The following is a 16,325-nucleotide window of genomic DNA, read 5'->3' on the forward strand; positions in this document are numbered from 1 at the left end:
AGTCGTTAACATTCCCTGTGCCTCTGTGACAAGAAAGTACTCAGAAAGTCTGAGGGGCGGGGCGGGGGGCAGCCATGGCCCCTTCGGCAGCAGGCAGAAGGAGCCTTGTGGGAAGTGAGAACATCTATGTCCTGGCCAGGCTCCAGCGGCCTCCTGTAGCGTGGGGCTTCTGGGACTTAACTGCCAAGGGCGGCAGAGGCAGAGGGCTCACCCAGCCCACACACTTCAGCCAGCTCACTCTGCAATGGAGGCTCCAGGAGGCCTGTGACAGAGCCAGCAAGGCTGTGGAGGGAGAACATGCTGGGGGACTGAGGGGCAACGCAGAACCAACACAACTAGGTGAAACCTGGCCAGTTCCCCCAGCCCAGGAGCCTTGGGGTCAAGTGCGACGGCAGAGGTCCAGTGCACACCACTGCCTCATCCGTTCACCGTAGGGTACACTCTCCCCTATGACCACGGAAGCTCCTGAGGGCACAGCTGTGGGGGTGCCTTTGTTTTTCATAGGTGTGTGTGTGTGTCTGAGAGAGAAAGAGTGTGTGTGAGTTTGTATGTGTCTAGGCGCCCCGAGAGTCCAGAAGAGGGTGTAAGATCCCCTTGAGCTGGACAGAGCTACAGAGGTTGTGAGCTATTCCTTGTGAATGACAGGGCACTCAACCACCGAGCCAACAATTCCTCACGCCGCTGCTGTGGTTTTTGCTTCCCATACTGAGAAGGCTGCCAGCGTGCAAGAAATATTTGTTTAATTGAAGTATCCAGCTAAGAGCCATGCCGTGAACAACACCCTTGTGGCTGCTTATATTAAGGCATCTGCCATTCTTTTTTGCTCTCCTCTGGCTCTAGAAATAAAATCAATGTCTCTCCCTGTGCATCTGTTCTCGGAAGTATAACCAGGGAAGGACGGTGTGAGCATACTCGAGTGATCTGCCAGCGGCGTGCACCAAGTCACCACGGGAATGCCATCTCTCCAGGCCCAGCTCACCCCTCATTGCATCTCATCCTTTCCAAGCTAGAAGATAACCCAGATGGCAGAGACTTCAGGAAACAGGCCTGTGGGAAACTTGAACCTCTTGGAACCCATAGGTCCATGTTTCTGTGTGTGTTTTGCCCTACAGTATCATGTGTGAAACCAACTCTAAGAGTGGCCCAGCATCTTCCGGTGTGTGTGAGGATGCAGGAGAGCTCTGCTCCACCCCTCCACCCTGTCTCACCACTGTTCGCTCTTGGTGAGGAAGGCATGTCCCAGCGATGGCTTTTCGAGATACAGAAGGATACCCATGGACAAAGTTGGTGACTCACCAAATCAAAGTGTGCCTTCCCAGGTGCAAACCGAGGTTGCAGAAGGTGGGTGCCACTTGCCCAGAGCAACAGGGAACCGATGCTCAGAAAACGAAAGGACTGGCTTGCATTACAGCAAAGCCGTAAGATTCACTACAAGAGGCTATGCATGGCCTCCTAGCACTTGGGAGGCAGAAGCAAGCAGATCTCTGTGAGTGGGAGACCAGCCTAGTCTACACAGTGAACCTTGGTTTTACCCATTATCCCCCTCAAAACACAAAACAACAACAACAACAACAAAGCACTATAAGAAAAACATTTTGGGGAAAGTTCTAGGTCTGGGGATCCACAAGTCTCCCAGAGACTACAGACTTCTAAGAGTGTTACAGCAGATCACTTCAAGCAGCTTTGAGGAGGAGGCTGAAGCCGCCAATGCACATGCCTCAACTGACTCTTTTGATAAACTGATCAGTTAAAAAAACAAAACAAAACAAACAAACAAACAAACAAAACAGTGAGGTGGCTCAGGAGGTAAAGACACTTGTTTCAGAGCTTGATGGCCTGAGTTTGATCCCAGGATTCACGTGGTATAAGGAGTACCAAGTCCCCATAAGTTGTCTTCTGGCTGACCTACACACACACACACACACACACACACACACACACACACACACACACACTTATTTTTTTTTTTTTTTAAGAAAGAGAAAGAAAACTGCCAAACCTGGGAATCACTGTCTTGAATGATCTAGCTACCTGGTTGTTTTCTCAATAATCCTGCAAACACCTGAGAGACAGCGAGTCCCACCATGAGGGCTGCAGATAATCTGCATCTAGAAACCTGGGTCATTCCAAAGACATGTCAGCCGCGACCCTGGCTTCCCATGCCTGCCTGCTCTAGCCTATAGGGTTCCCTGGCTCATTCGGCTCTCTCAGTGCCTGGTGCACTCAGCTCACTGAAGTGTCAAGCTCCCGCCTGCAGCTTACCCTCCGAGGCACGGACTCACTCGACCATAGGCCCAGCATCCCTTACCTGAGTGCTTGGGATCTTACAGTGTTTCAGGTCTTAAAATCTGAAACAGATTTTATAATACTTACATAGACTTTTATTAGTTGAACACCTCTAATCCTAAATTCTAAAATTTCCATACTTTTTTTTTTTTTTTTTTTTGAGAGCTCGTCAGTCTGGGGAGGAAAGGCAACAGAATGATGCCGAACACCCCGTGACTATTCAGTAACAGTGACAACTCCGAGTTCTGACAACTGAGCTGGCAGGGGAGGGGCACGCTGAAGGACTGCCCCGAGCCAGAGAGGCGCAGCCGGAGGGGCCAGGGCAGCGGGGCTTGAAGGCCTGCTGCCCCAGGCTTGCCTCTGGAAGCAGAAGCAAAGTGCTCCGTGGTCAGGGTTCTCCATGGACGAGGACAGTGTGGCACGCACAGATTCGGACCACTGAGCTTCTGTCTGTCTTTTCTTAAATGTTATTACATTTTACCTATTTTGTGTGGATGGATGGGTGTGGGATGGCATGGTGGGGTGCTCAGAGAACAAGCTGTGGAAGCTGATTCTTTCCACCGTGTCAGTCCTGGGGATCAGACCCAGGCCATCGGGCTTGGCACCTGGCTGATCTTGCAGACCTGGGAATAACTGATTCTAAGGTACCAGATCTTCAAGTCAGGCAGGCCTAGAATCTGTAGACGGTGGAGGGGATGAGATTCAAGTCTGTGCAGTGCCCTTTTGTTCTAGGGAAGTCTCGGTGCTCTGTCCCGGTGCCAATCCCATTAGCACCCTTATGGAATCCCTATCGTGTCTGACCACATTCCAGGAACCATGGTCCAGCTGCAGAACACGTAAGATTACTGTCGTGTGTCCTCTGGGGGAGGCTATCAGCACAACTGACCTTGGCAAGATAGCTGGGCTGGGAGGTGGTGCTTCAGGAGATGGGCTGGGGCCAGGAAAAGGCTGACCCAACAGCCCGTGTAAGCCATGAGGGCTGGCATCTAGGATGTGGCCCCGGGAAGGGAGCCACTCAAAATCATATTTGGGAAAGAAAGTCTAAGTGGATTCTGCACCTTTACAGAGCACAGATGTGTGGGAGGCGAGGAGCTCCTCACAGGACTCCAGGACAACACAGGAGAAGGGAAGTCTCCCACCCAGCAAGGGAGGCAGCTGAGTCAGCAGAGGAATTTGGGGAGGCATGCAGTGTGTTTCTCTGTCCAGAGGGGTCTCATGTCTGCTCTGAGGGTCACACATGCCTACCTGTCAGTTATTCTAGCCAGACGTCTCTCTAGAAGATAGTAACCCATAGTGCAGACATGGCAGCCTGTTAGGGGCCACCCAATATCCACTCTCTATTTCATCCCTAGAAACAAAGCTGTCTAGAAAGCCCAAAGCCTCCTGACACCCTTGGGAAGGACTACCAGATTCGAGCAATAAGTGGAGGAAAGACCGTGTGGGACTCCATGTAAGAGTCTTCAAAGCACAGGGACAGATGCCCTCTCCGCCTCTTCCTTCTATCCTGAAATGCAGATAGGCTGGGGTTGGAGAGATGGCTCGGTGCTTAAGAGTACTTCCAAAGGACCCAAGTTCAGTTCCCAGTGCCCAATCAGGTGGCTCACAGGCACCTAAAGGCCAGCTCCAGAGGCCCCAGTGCTTCCTCCTGAAACACCATTCACCTGCACACACACATGCAAACCACACGCATGAGCATATGCCCATAAACAAAAAGACTTAAAAATACAAAGAGCCCAGTATAGATAACAGCCAGTGTGAAAACAACTTCCCAGACTTTTCTATAGACAGAAAACTTTCACCTGCATAGCCGGGGCCTCACATTAACAGAACTGAATTCAAAGGATATGCAAAGTCATCCCTTTAAGAAAGAGAAACCCAGGACCTCCTCTTGAGCGTGGCTTTGGCAAAGGGTGGGACACAATTGGGGACAATGAACTAACAAGTGGACAATAGCTTTTCCTGTGCCCACCCAAACCATCCTCCAGTGAAATGTACACAGAAGGCCTCCTGGACAGCTTGTCACAGCCCAGATGAGGCAGAGAGGCTGCTCTTCCCTCCAAGGTAGCAGCAGCTCCCCAGGGCCTAGGAAAGTCTTGCACAGAAACATGAGCAGCCAATAATCAGTAAATAGCTAATTAAGGCAGTCAGGAGCTACCCTACCCTGTGACCAGCTACCAACCGGAAGGGCTCATGTCAGGGTGCCAGAGGTCCCTGTATACGCACACTCGTCATGGGACTGCTCACTACAGCCGAGGCGCAGAATCAGCCTGGGTGCCTGTTGGCAGATGGCGAAGAAAATGTGCTATGTTACTTGGCCACAAAGACAAAAGCATGCCATGTGTTAGAAATGTTGATGGGACTGCAGATAATCCGCGTTCTAGTTACTTCACTTGTCACTGTGACAGAACACACCAACAGAAAGCAGTGGGGGGAGGGGATCATCTTACACTTCCAGGCATTCTTTGAAGGACGTTAGAATGCCAGGCAGGACTCTGAAGGCAGAGCATCACCTCTGACCAGGAAACTCACAGCCAAGGGAAGACAGTAGGAACCACAGAGGATGCTGATGCTAGCTGGCTCGCTCACAGGCTCCTGCTGAGCTAGCCCAGGGCTAGACCTGCTGAGGGATGGGATTGCCCACAGGCGGCTGAGCCCTCCTCCACCAACGGAATGCCCAGATTGATCTGATCTGATTGAATGCACAGACTGATCTGATCTGGGCAATTCCTCAAGTAAGATTTTCCTCTCAGGCGACTCTGACTCTAGACTGGTATGTTGACAACTGAAACTAACTAGGACGATCATGCTAGGCAGAAAGGCAGGTATCACGTGTTTATCTCATATGTGGAAATCAAGCTAAAGAGAGGAAGCCAGGCATGTTGGTCCATAATCCAGCACAGGGAAGGCTGCGGCGGAAGGATTGGGAGTCCACGGTCATTCTTGGCTACACAGTAAGTTCTGTGCCAGCCTAGGCTACAAGAGACAGGATCTCAAAACATAAACAAAAAATAGGTGGAAGCAGGAGAAGGCGCCAGTGAGGAGAGTGAATATTATCAAAGACTATCACTTACATGAATGAAAGTGCTATCATGAAACCCAATCCAGTGCAAATAAAGAGGAAAAAGGGAGGGGCAGAACGCTGAAGCCAGGTGTGGAAGCTCAGGAAGTTCATCTCCAGACTTTAATAATAAATAAATAAACGCCAACACTTTGGAAGCTTAGGGTGCAAGACTGCCATAAGTTAAAGCCTAGGCAACACCATGTTTTTAAGCCAGGGTAGGCTACAGAGTGAACTGTTAGACAGACAGACAGACAGACAGACAGACAGACAGACAGATAAATGGAAGGAAGACGAGGAGAGGAGAAAGCTGCTGAGAGAAACCAGAAAGTGGTTGGAGAAGCCAAGGGAAGATGATACACCCTCTGAGGGGCCCGAATTCCAGAAGATTCTTCAGAGAGCCAGCTGACTGGCCTCCCATGGAGCCCTCTGGAATTCTGTCTGGGGCTGACCAGCTCCCAGCAGCTTTCTTAGTGGGGATTACAGGGCAGGAAAAAACCTCCAGCTCTTTAGCTGGGTGCGACCCCAGGCTTGGGAGCCGCCGGGCACAGCAGGCACAGGCAGAGTTCTCTTCATCCCGGCTAAGCAGCTAACACCCCAAACTTTCCTGCCAATGTCTCGCTGCAGCCTCCTTCTTCTGTAGGGTCCAGATTTAGCCCATAAAAATAAAGACAAGAGGGCTGGAGAGGAGGCTGGGGGTGGGAGGTTTACGAGCCCAAACGGCTTCAGAGAGGATTCCTGGAAAGATGCTGAGGCCACAAAGGCTGACTCGACTGACTGATTAGAACCTCAGTAATGTGCAGGGGTTGGAATGCTGCAAGTCCAGAGGCCAATTTTCTTATCTCAGGCTAGCTTTAGGCCCCGAATAGCCATTCCCTGCCTAGTCTATATCAGGACGTCCTGTGACTGAGAGATAAAGACCTTCTGGAACTTATTAACTTAGAAGACCACTAGTTTCCAGCGAGCCAAGACGCCACCAGATAGCATCTCAGGCCTACAGGAGGCATCGCCCCGTCTTGTAAAATCTGACTCTCTGAAGTACCCACAGTGTATTTTTAAATGCCGTGACTCACAGCCTTCTTTGTTTAGTTACTATAAAACTTCGTGAAACTGCTTCTGTGTGGGAACCAGAACCTGGGGCAACCTTGCTCCAAGTTTCCAGGGACTTGCTCACTCAAATCTAGCTCCAGAATAAACTCTTATTCTCTCTGAGGGGAGAGCGTTGTTTCTACGTCAATATGCTCCTACAGAGGACCAGGGCACCCACCTCAGTGGGTCTCCTCAGGTGCCTGTGCACGTGCACGCACATGGACACACTTAAAAAGTTAACTAGTAAATAAATGCACGACTCCCTGTTAAATGTGCATTAACAACATTTATGTATTTATCCAGCGTGTGCGTGCATACATGCGGTATGCATGCTCAGGTGCACTGAGGTGCTCAACATGAAGGCCAGAGTTAGTCTCTCCTTCCACCATGTGTGTTCTGGGGACTGAGTCCTCAGGTGCTCAGGCTTAGCAGCAATGACCTTTACTTGCTGAGCCACCTCACCAGCCCAGAAAAATTACCTTTTAATGTCTACCCCAAATCTTCCATGAAGCAGATCTTCTTATATGTTTAGATATTTTTGAGACAAGGCCTAACTCTCAGGCCAGCCCGTTCTCAGAGCTGTGGGAACCCTCATGCCTCAGCCTCCCAAGTGCTGCGATTACAGACATGTTCCGCCATGCCATGCAAGAGAGACACTTAAACAAATGAAGCCCCTGAAATGTGACTTCAACCGGGTATGCTGCCAATCCTAGCTTTGGCTTAGATGCTCCAGGCATTCCACTGCACAGAAATTCCACAGCTCCCCAGGGCCTGAGTGCATCTCAGTGGTAGAGCATATATGCTTATCATGCACAAGGCCCTGGGAGAGAAGGAAGGAATGCAGGAAGGACAGGCGGTCGAGAAAATACTGCCCAACTCTGGACTTCTAAGTGTCTTGGGCTTAGGGTAGCTCTGCCAGGGATAACCCTGGCTGGCAATAAGCCGTCCCCTGCTGGGATGGAAGCAGAGTGTCCTAAACTAAAACAACAACAACAACAAAAAAAAAACATTTTAAAATCAACTTCTTGAAGCCGAGAGAGTTTGTCCATCTCTAAGCAGACCCAATATCCACTTCTTGGTGTGAATGAGTTCACTTAGGTGGCTTTTTGTTTATTTGCTTTTTGAGGATATATATCTCAATCACCTTTGACCTTCCACCTATGCTTCTGGAATGCTACCATTATGGTTGAACATGTGTCATCATGCCTTGTCTTTTCTGGCAATGCTGGATCTCAAACCCAGGGTCTCAAACATACCAGGAAAATGTCTGACTGAGGCATATTCCCAATGCTATTAATTCATCAGGTTCTTAAGGGTCAATTTTCATAAGAAAAAAAGGGGGAAATACAGAGTCACATGTGGGAAATAGAAGTGAAAGGACAAAAGCAGGGGCGCCCCCAAAGTAAAAAACAGGAACAGAAAATGTACCAAAGTGCTCTTGAGGAGTCCTGCCCTCTGGCCAGGGCTCAAACCATGTTGCCTGGCAGCATGGAAGGACTTACCTGTATTGACTAGCAACTGGCCACAGAGACAAACTCTCATTTCTGTAACTGGATGATTAATCCCCGTCTCCCTTTCCAGAGAATGCCCATGGCATGCCGAGAGGGAAGGAAGGAAGTGAGCTACGTTAGCCCCATCATTCTAGTAAAAATAGGAAGCACAAGCCGGGTGTGGTGCTTCTGGCCTGCCATCTCAGCACTCAGGAGCCAGAGGCAGGAGGATTTCAAGTTCCTGGCCAGCTTGAGCTATACAGCAAGACCCTGTCTCAAAAAATAATGACAGTAAAAGCATACAGCAGCTAACCAAAAGACCCAAGGAGCTCTGAGGTTTCGGACAGTGGAGAGGTCTCTACAGCATCATTCCTCTCTCACCACTGCACTGTGGTGCCAGGCACATCTGTTGGCTCCAGAAAGTGTGTGCTGCCCAATCAGTAGTGCTTGCTGGGAATCAGCCATGCCCCAGTGAAAAGCCCAAAGCACAGAGAAAAGCAAACCATTGGTATAGAGTTCCAAATATGGTGTTGGGCCCATCCTGCTTCAGTGCCTGGCTGAGACAACAGAGCCCCCTGTACTCATCTTCCTGCTACCTCCACTCTGGGAAGGATCTGATGCAAGTGGCCCATGCTACTGCCAAAAAAACATACCATATCTATTTCTAGCTCCAGCCCTAGGCCAAGGTGCTGAGGCAGAACTTAAGTGTCCAAGCAGGAGGGGTAGTCAACCCCAGTATGTGACACAACTCACTGGGGCTGAGACATGTCCCTCTGTGTTGGGGGCTTTGGCCTGGCAGAGGCTGCCACTCATCCTGAGCCCCTCCTAACCAGGAAGTGCTGCCTTCAGCCAGGTGTGATGGTGCACGTCTTTAACGCCAACACTTGGTAGGCAGATCTCTTGAATTTCAGGCCAGCTTGGTCAGCAAGGTTCAAGCCAGCTAGGACTACACTGTGAGACCCTGTCTCAAACAAACATAAATATTGGCTTCCTAAGCATGGTGGTATATACTGTCATCTCAATGCTTGGGAGTCTGAGCAAGAGGATCAGGGGTTCAGGGATACCCTGGACTACATAATAAGAACTTACATTAAAAGAAAAAAAAAAAAAAAAGCCAGAGCCGGGGTCAGTGGTGCATGACTGTAATCCCAGCACTCAGGAGGCAGAGGCAGGCTGTGAGTCCAAAACCACCCTGATCTACAAAGTCCAGGACAGCCAAAGCTACACATCTCAAAAAAATGAAAATAGATAGATAGATAGATAGATAGATAGATAGATAGATAGATAGATAGATAGATATAAATAGGCACGTGCAGTGGCTCAGCTTTTGAGGGTAGACACAGATCTCCATGAGTTCAAGACCAGCCTGGTCTACATAGGGAGTTCCAGGCTAGTCAAAGGGCTACATAGTAAGACCTTTTCTCAAAACACCAAAAACACCAAAAACAAAAAACAAAACAAAACAAAACAAAAAACAAAGACAAGAAGGGAAAAAAAAAAATCTAGGCTTCCAAAATGCAGCTGCTCTCTCGTTCCCAGACTCTCCAGCCAAGACTGCAAGGCAGGGCATGTCCTGTGGGCAAGGGAGACGTAACCTCTCACTTCCAACGCTCTGTAAATCACTCTGCTTTGGGACAAGTGTCCCCTCACTCCCCGCACCCTTACCTCAGGCTGCACGATGACGCAGTTCCCAGGATCTGGCCTGTGGCCACCCAGAAGAATGTGACCAGGACCACAGGGATGTACGTCATCAAGCCCGACCTCCTCACCCAAGTCCCACGGTGAGCACTGGCCAGCCAGAAATTAAAACCGGAAGAAGACATGGTGAAGCCATACTGAGGTTCCAGAAAATAAGCGGTGTGCTGTGAAGGGCCCCAGGCTAAAGCAAGTGCCTCCAGCATAAGGAACCCGTGAGATGACTCAGTGGACAAAGGTGCTGCCACCAAGCCTGACAGCCCATGTTCAAGCCCCAGGACCCACGTGGTGGAAAGAGAAAACTGACTCCCGAAAGTTGTCCTCTGATTGCTCCACCTGCATGGCACACATGCTCAGGAACAAACAGGCCTACACACACCATTAAATGTAAAAATGCAAAACGAAACAAGGAACCTCTGGTCATGCCCAGAAAAGGTAAGCAGAGGAGAGGGAAGTTACCACAGACACCTCAGTCTGTTGTGTGCCCTGCAGGTCTCCTACATTTGTCCATGGGTTGGTCAGCCATGCTTACACAATCCCCAGGTGCCCACAATGTGCCAATAGTCAGGCAGCAGCCACAAGTAGGCAAGCCGGGTTCAGTCCGTGCTGCTCTCCTCACAGGCTCTGGGCACCACACTATACCTCCTCAACCTGTTCTCTCTCTGAGAACAAAGAAGCTTACCTCAGTCACCCAGGACTGCAATGCCTCGTGGCCAGTTTAACCTCCCCAAAAGGAGGCCCTGCTCCAAAAGGAAGCCCCTCAAGTGTGTAAAAGAGAATCTTAACTTCTCTCCTCTACCTTTAACCTCTGACCCTTGGCTTTCTATCCACACCCTGTCTTTACCTCCCTGTCACTCTGATTTTCCTGCCTTCTCAAGATGCCTTCCCACTAAGGCATCTAGACACCTCCACATAATTGTTCTGAGAAATGACACACCCAAGCCAGACCCACTCTCTGACAACTTCCTATTGGCCAGTCCAACCATCACACAATCTTTTTTTTTTCCAAATTCATATGGACTCTATTTATAATAAACTATATACAGTGAGAATAGTTATGAAACAACCAGGAAAGCCATATGTAAAAGTTACCTTCAAAATGTTTAACTCCTCACTTAGAAAGACAAATGGGATGGACATTGGATGTAGGAGAAAACAAGTAACAGGACAGGAGCCTACCGCAGAGGGCCTCTGAAAGACTCTACCTAGCAGTGTATCAAAGCAGATATTAAGACTCATAACCAAACCTTCGGCAGAGTGCAGGGAATCATATGAAAGAAGGGGGAGTTAGTAAGACTTGGAAAGGACAGGAGCTCCACAAGGACCAAATATATCAGGGCACAGGGGTCTTTCATGAGACTGTTTCTCCAACCAAGGACCATGTATGGATATAACCTAGAACCCCTGCTCGGATATAGCCCATGGTAGCTCAGTATCCAAGTGGGTTCTCTAGTAAGGGGAACAGGGACTATTTCTGATATGAACTCAATGGCAGGCTCTTCGACTGCGCCCTCTCCCCTCCCCTGAGGGAGGAGCAGCCTTGCTAGGCCACAGAAGAGGACATTGCAGCCAGTCCTGAAGAGACCTGATAAGTTAGGGTCAGATGGATGGGGAGGAGGACCTCCGCTATCAGTGGACTTGGAAAGGGGCAGGGAGGAGATGAGGGAGGGAGGGAGGGTGAGATTGGGAGGGAATGAGGAAGGGGGCTACGGCTGGGATACAAAGTAAATAACCTGTGATTAATATAAAAAATAAAAAAATTAAAAATTAAAAAAAATGTTTAATTTATTTATATTTGGCAACCTTGCAGAAAATACTATCTATCCTATGTAGCTGAGTCTAAAGTTTTATACCTAAATCATTCTCTATCATATCTTGTATATATCAAGTTAAAAAACATCTTTCTAGGCCTTAAAACATTTTCTTAAACTTTCTAAAAACTTAAGCCTAACTGTGAAACTACAACTATCTAGTCTTCAACCGCACAGGAGACTGGAAAAGGAATGAAATTTTACTTAGGTAGGAAGTGCAGGCAAGCAGCTTCCAAAACTATGAGATGATAAAGGCAGCTCACTGCCTGGTCAGTCATCCATACTCTCTCTATAACACTGGCGCATCATCTTCAGCCTTCTGGCCCAGTATATCTGGCAGACATAATTGTGAAGCAGGAAATATGAAGAACGTGCTTGCCCTGTCATGGCAGAGCTTGTAAAATCAACCCAGCCTGTGTCCAAGTCTAGCCCATTTTGGACAGCATGTTGTCTGTAGAGAAAGCTGGGTAATGTTTGCCCAGTGGCTAGCTTGCCATTAATGATCTCCAAAAGGAGATTCTATGATGCTCATCATCTTCCTTGAGGTAGGCTGAGGATGTTGCCAGGAGCTGACATGTCTTAAGTCAAGAAGGCCTTAAATTAATAAAAAAAACATCTTTAAATGCCATATTTTATAGGTCTCTGAAGTTTTTGAGGGCCATCTACCTATCTATTTACATTTGTATTTACATAGTGTATAATCCTATCTATCTATCTATCTATCTATCTATCTATCTATCTATCTATCTCTATCATAAATCTGAATGGGCAAATGTTGCTTGTTTCTAGATATTTACTTTCTGTTCAACCTAGGATGTGGATTTCTGTAATAAACTAGACTAGTACCACCACATAATCTTGCCCACAACTAACTACTATCTCATTTGTTGTTAACCTGATTCATGTTTTCTCAGATGAGGCCTCCAAACCAGAAAGGCTTGGGTAGAGGCCCAAGAAGCAATCTTTAGGCTCCAATACTAGCTTTATCATTTGTAAAATAAGGAGGACAAGCGAGCTGGAAAGATGGCTTAGCACTTAAGAGCACTTAACTGCTCTTGCAGAGTACCTAAATTCTATTCCCAGCACCTGTGTGGTGGCTTACAACCATCCAGGTCCAGGGGATCTGGCCTACTAAGGCATCCACATGGTACACAGGCATACGTGTAAGCCAGACACTCATACACAGAAAATAAATATATTGTGAAAGGCAAGATAGTGACACCAAGCGTGATACCTAACACACTGTTAGAGCTTGAACAAGTGGTGCTTTGCTGCAGCTCTGGGCATGATGGCATACAGCTGCAGCAGCCCCAGCGCACGGAGTCAGACTCAAAGCAAACTGAAACAAACCGGTGCTCCCTGAAGGGAGCACTACACAACAGAAGTGCTTTTCTGCAAACCGGCCCCGCCAGGCCCCAGCGGATCTGCAGCCTGGGCACGTTCTCTTACTAGCCCTTCACACTCCACCCCTGAGTGGTGCTTCGGCCCCTTGGCCTCTTTCCCCAGGCTCCGGCAAACATAGTCACCCATGTCCACATTCATACCGCTTTCCCCCTTTGACCTCTGTTTGCCTGTTGTTCCCACAGCCTCTCTCTTGGCTTATAGGACTCAAGCCTGCTGGCCTCTCAGCTTTCCTGGTCAGTAGCATCCCACAGAGACGTCGTTCCCCGTGTGGTGGTTGGCACACTCACAGCTGAGCCCCTGGCTCTTAGCCCAGGTGGCCCCATCACTCTTGGATTCCATACCTAAAAATGTAGCTATTTGCTAACTGTCCTTGGAACCTCAGATTGGTGTTTGGGCTGCTTCCAGGCCACTGAGAGACATGCAGAGCATGACCACGGCATCAGTCATCAGAGACACGACCTGAGCTGAGCGGACGGACTCTCTGCCTCCTGTTTCTACTCTCACATGGAGAGTGCGTATCCTAGTTCCACAGCCTATTCAGTGCCACTTTTCCCCACGTTTTTGTTCTTTTTCCTGATTTTGCTATTTAAATTAGCCTCAAAGGGCAGTTATAAAGTGATTCTGGTGCTGGTGAGCACCGGAGTGTGATACAGCTCAGGGAGCAGAGACGTGAGCTGACTGAGCGTCATGTAAGCGGGAGATACAGAGCTGCTGGCCATGAGTTCGGTTAATGAGTCCACTGTGCAATACACACCCAGAGAAAGGAAGAGGAAATTTGCCAACGTGGACACATGTTTGCTCTCGTTCATGCTAGAGGAACATCTGTAGCACATAATGATGCTCCGGAGAAGATGGGAAGGCGGCTGTACTTGTGCAATCCATCTGGGACTGAGGCCTACGAGACCCCTCCCGGCCAGCAAAGGCCTGCCTCTTACTCTGTCCCTAGCTGTTTTGGTATTTTTGCTTGGTTTTTATTGCTGTACTTAAAAAAAAAAAAAAAAAAAAAAAAAAAAGATTTATCTTCATTATTTTTAATTTTGTGTGCATGTGTGTGGCATTGGATCCCCTGGAGCCAGAGTTACAGGCAGCTGTGAGGTGTCAGATGGTGGCACTGAGCCCCACTGGGGCCCTGTGCTTAACCGCTGAGCCATCTGTCTAGCTACTACTGTACTTTTTTAAGGCGGCAGATTTACCACAGATAGACAATATTTGATAGAAAAATTATGTCTAATAATGCATTTCTCTAAATGGACACCACGTCAGTCACCAGGGTAGATTACATAACCGCCTCTAATAAGCCTTCGGTGAAGGTCATTTTTCTCCACCTCCTGGAATGGGGCTGGCCACGTGACCCACGCCAGCCAGCGGGCTATCAACAGATGTAAAACCAAGCAGTGACCTGGGAAGGGCACACTCTTTCTGCTCCTAAAATCTAACACATGGGAAAGGACCAGTCTATCCCGTGAAATGAGAGACAGTCACCCCTGACCCCTCAGGTAACAACCAACCAAGTGTCTAACAAATAAGGCCATCCAAGATGAACAACTCTCAGCCAACCAACCGTGTGCACACAAGATCAGCAACCAAGCCGGAGATAAGGAAAAACAAAAAACAAAAAACAAAAAACAAACCTGCCTGGCAAAGCGCATAAACTCAATGAGTGTTTCAAGCAACTGTGTTCACAGTGGTTTGGTTTGTAGCAAAAGCTAACTGCCAGACAACTGAGAAAGCGAAGGCTCAGCCATTAAGAGACCGGCTGAAGGTTCCACAGCTAACTGGAGACCTGGGATTCTGAGACGTGCAGACTGGCTTTGTGGGCCAAGATTTGCCAGCTCTCATCCAGCCAAGTCATTCTACAAATTTCAAATGTTTCCTCACTCAGCGACTCTTCTAAAGAAGGTTAAGTGTAGACCTTGGCCTTACGTGGCCCCATAAACACCCAACATGCAGGAGCTCGGAGCTTTCTGACCTTGTCATGTCATGCTGACACTGCCCTTACAGACTACAAAGGGCTCTGTCCTCTTCTGACACATTCCAACCATTTAAAAATAACAAGACTGGCGGTGCTGACAGATGAACGCGCTGTGGTTACACACGAAGTGGAATAACATCCACCCTAAAAAGGGCGGGAGGGCCAGTGGGATGGCTCAGGACAAAGGATCTGACCACCAAGCCTCGTTACCTAAGTTTGCTGAGTTTGAGCCCCAGAACTCACACTGTGAACAAGGGAACTGACTCCTACAAGCTGTACTCTGACTTCCCCAGTCCCTTTCATACACCAGGAACATACAGAAAATGAAATGAACCAGTCACAAATACTGAGCCCTCCTCAATACTCCAATACTTACAAAGCATCCAGAGTAGCCAAGCTCTTACAGAAGAAAGTAGAAGGATCGTCGACAGGGTCTCTGTGTGTGTGTGTGGGAGGGGGTGCAGGGGGGGCGGAACTGTACAGTCATGACGACAGAATCTCAATTTGAGAAGAGAAAAAAATTCTGGCAGTCTGGGTTGCACAGCAAAGTAAATGTTAATGCCACTGAACCAGCACACTTTAAATGTTTAAATGGAAATTTTCTTGTTATATATGTTTTATAGATTTAGAGGGCAAGAACAAAACAAAACAAACAAAAAACCCGGCAAATAAACAAAGGCTGGACTACTAGGGATAACACAGCAGGTCCGAGACTACTGCTGGGGCAGTTAGAGGCCACGGAGTGGAGCAGGCCGAGGCACACGCCACACGGCCCTCATCCTCATGCTGACAGCCAGACGGGCTCCAGACGTATCGGAGCAGCCTTGAAAACAAGCTTGGGCCCAAATACAAAAGCCCTCAGAGAAATCAAAGCCAGTCTCCTGCCCCCAGCCCAGTTCGGAAAAGATGGCATGGTCTGGCTCCCCTTCATACAACTTGGAGTTGGCATCGGGGTCACAGGATGGGTCTGATTTACTGTTAGGAAAACGATTTGACATTGAGAACAAGGCAACGCAGAGTTCTGAAGGGTGCTACAATTCTGCTGGTCCTATGACTCCACGTCTTTCTAAACTTCACAGAAAGCCAAGTTGTAGGAGAGGTTTTTCTCCTTGTAAGTACCCTGTGGGGTTCAATGAGATGCTGGGTCGGGGATGCAGGCATTCCAGATGTATGAAACCACCTTTGAAGAGGAAGAGGGGGAAGAAGGGGAGGAGGGATGGGGGAGGGAGCAAGTAAGCTGGTTCTAAATTTTCCACAATAAATTATTATTATTATTTTTTAAAATGACACTGAAATCCAAGTTCATACATGGATCCTAGTGTCAGCTGCATCCTTTCATTTAAGTCCTAAGAACAATGCTGGCCCTTGGACCACCAGTGTCTGAAGAATGGGATGCAGAAGCTCATGACGAACACTTGAAGGAAGTGCTTGGCAGGGACTCTCAGATACCACCCTTGCTGGGCATGGGAGGAAGGGTTGCAAACATCAAAAGGAAGGGGGTGGAGATGAGGCAGAGGAAG

The 16,325-nt window shown here is 48.5% G+C and overlaps 1 protein-coding gene across 1 annotated transcript in view; it reads right to left on the reverse strand.

The window, feature by feature from the left end:
• Window positions 1-16,325, reverse strand: part of Sh3bp5 (SH3 domain binding protein 5) — a 58,759-nt gene that overhangs the window by 20,793 nt on the left and 21,641 nt on the right. The window lies entirely within an intron of this gene.

Source organism: Meriones unguiculatus, chromosome 9 (assembly GCF_030254825.1).
Source record: "Meriones unguiculatus strain TT.TT164.6M chromosome 9, Bangor_MerUng_6.1, whole genome shotgun sequence".
Taxonomy (NCBI): Eukaryota; Metazoa; Chordata; class Mammalia; order Rodentia; family Muridae; genus Meriones; species Meriones unguiculatus.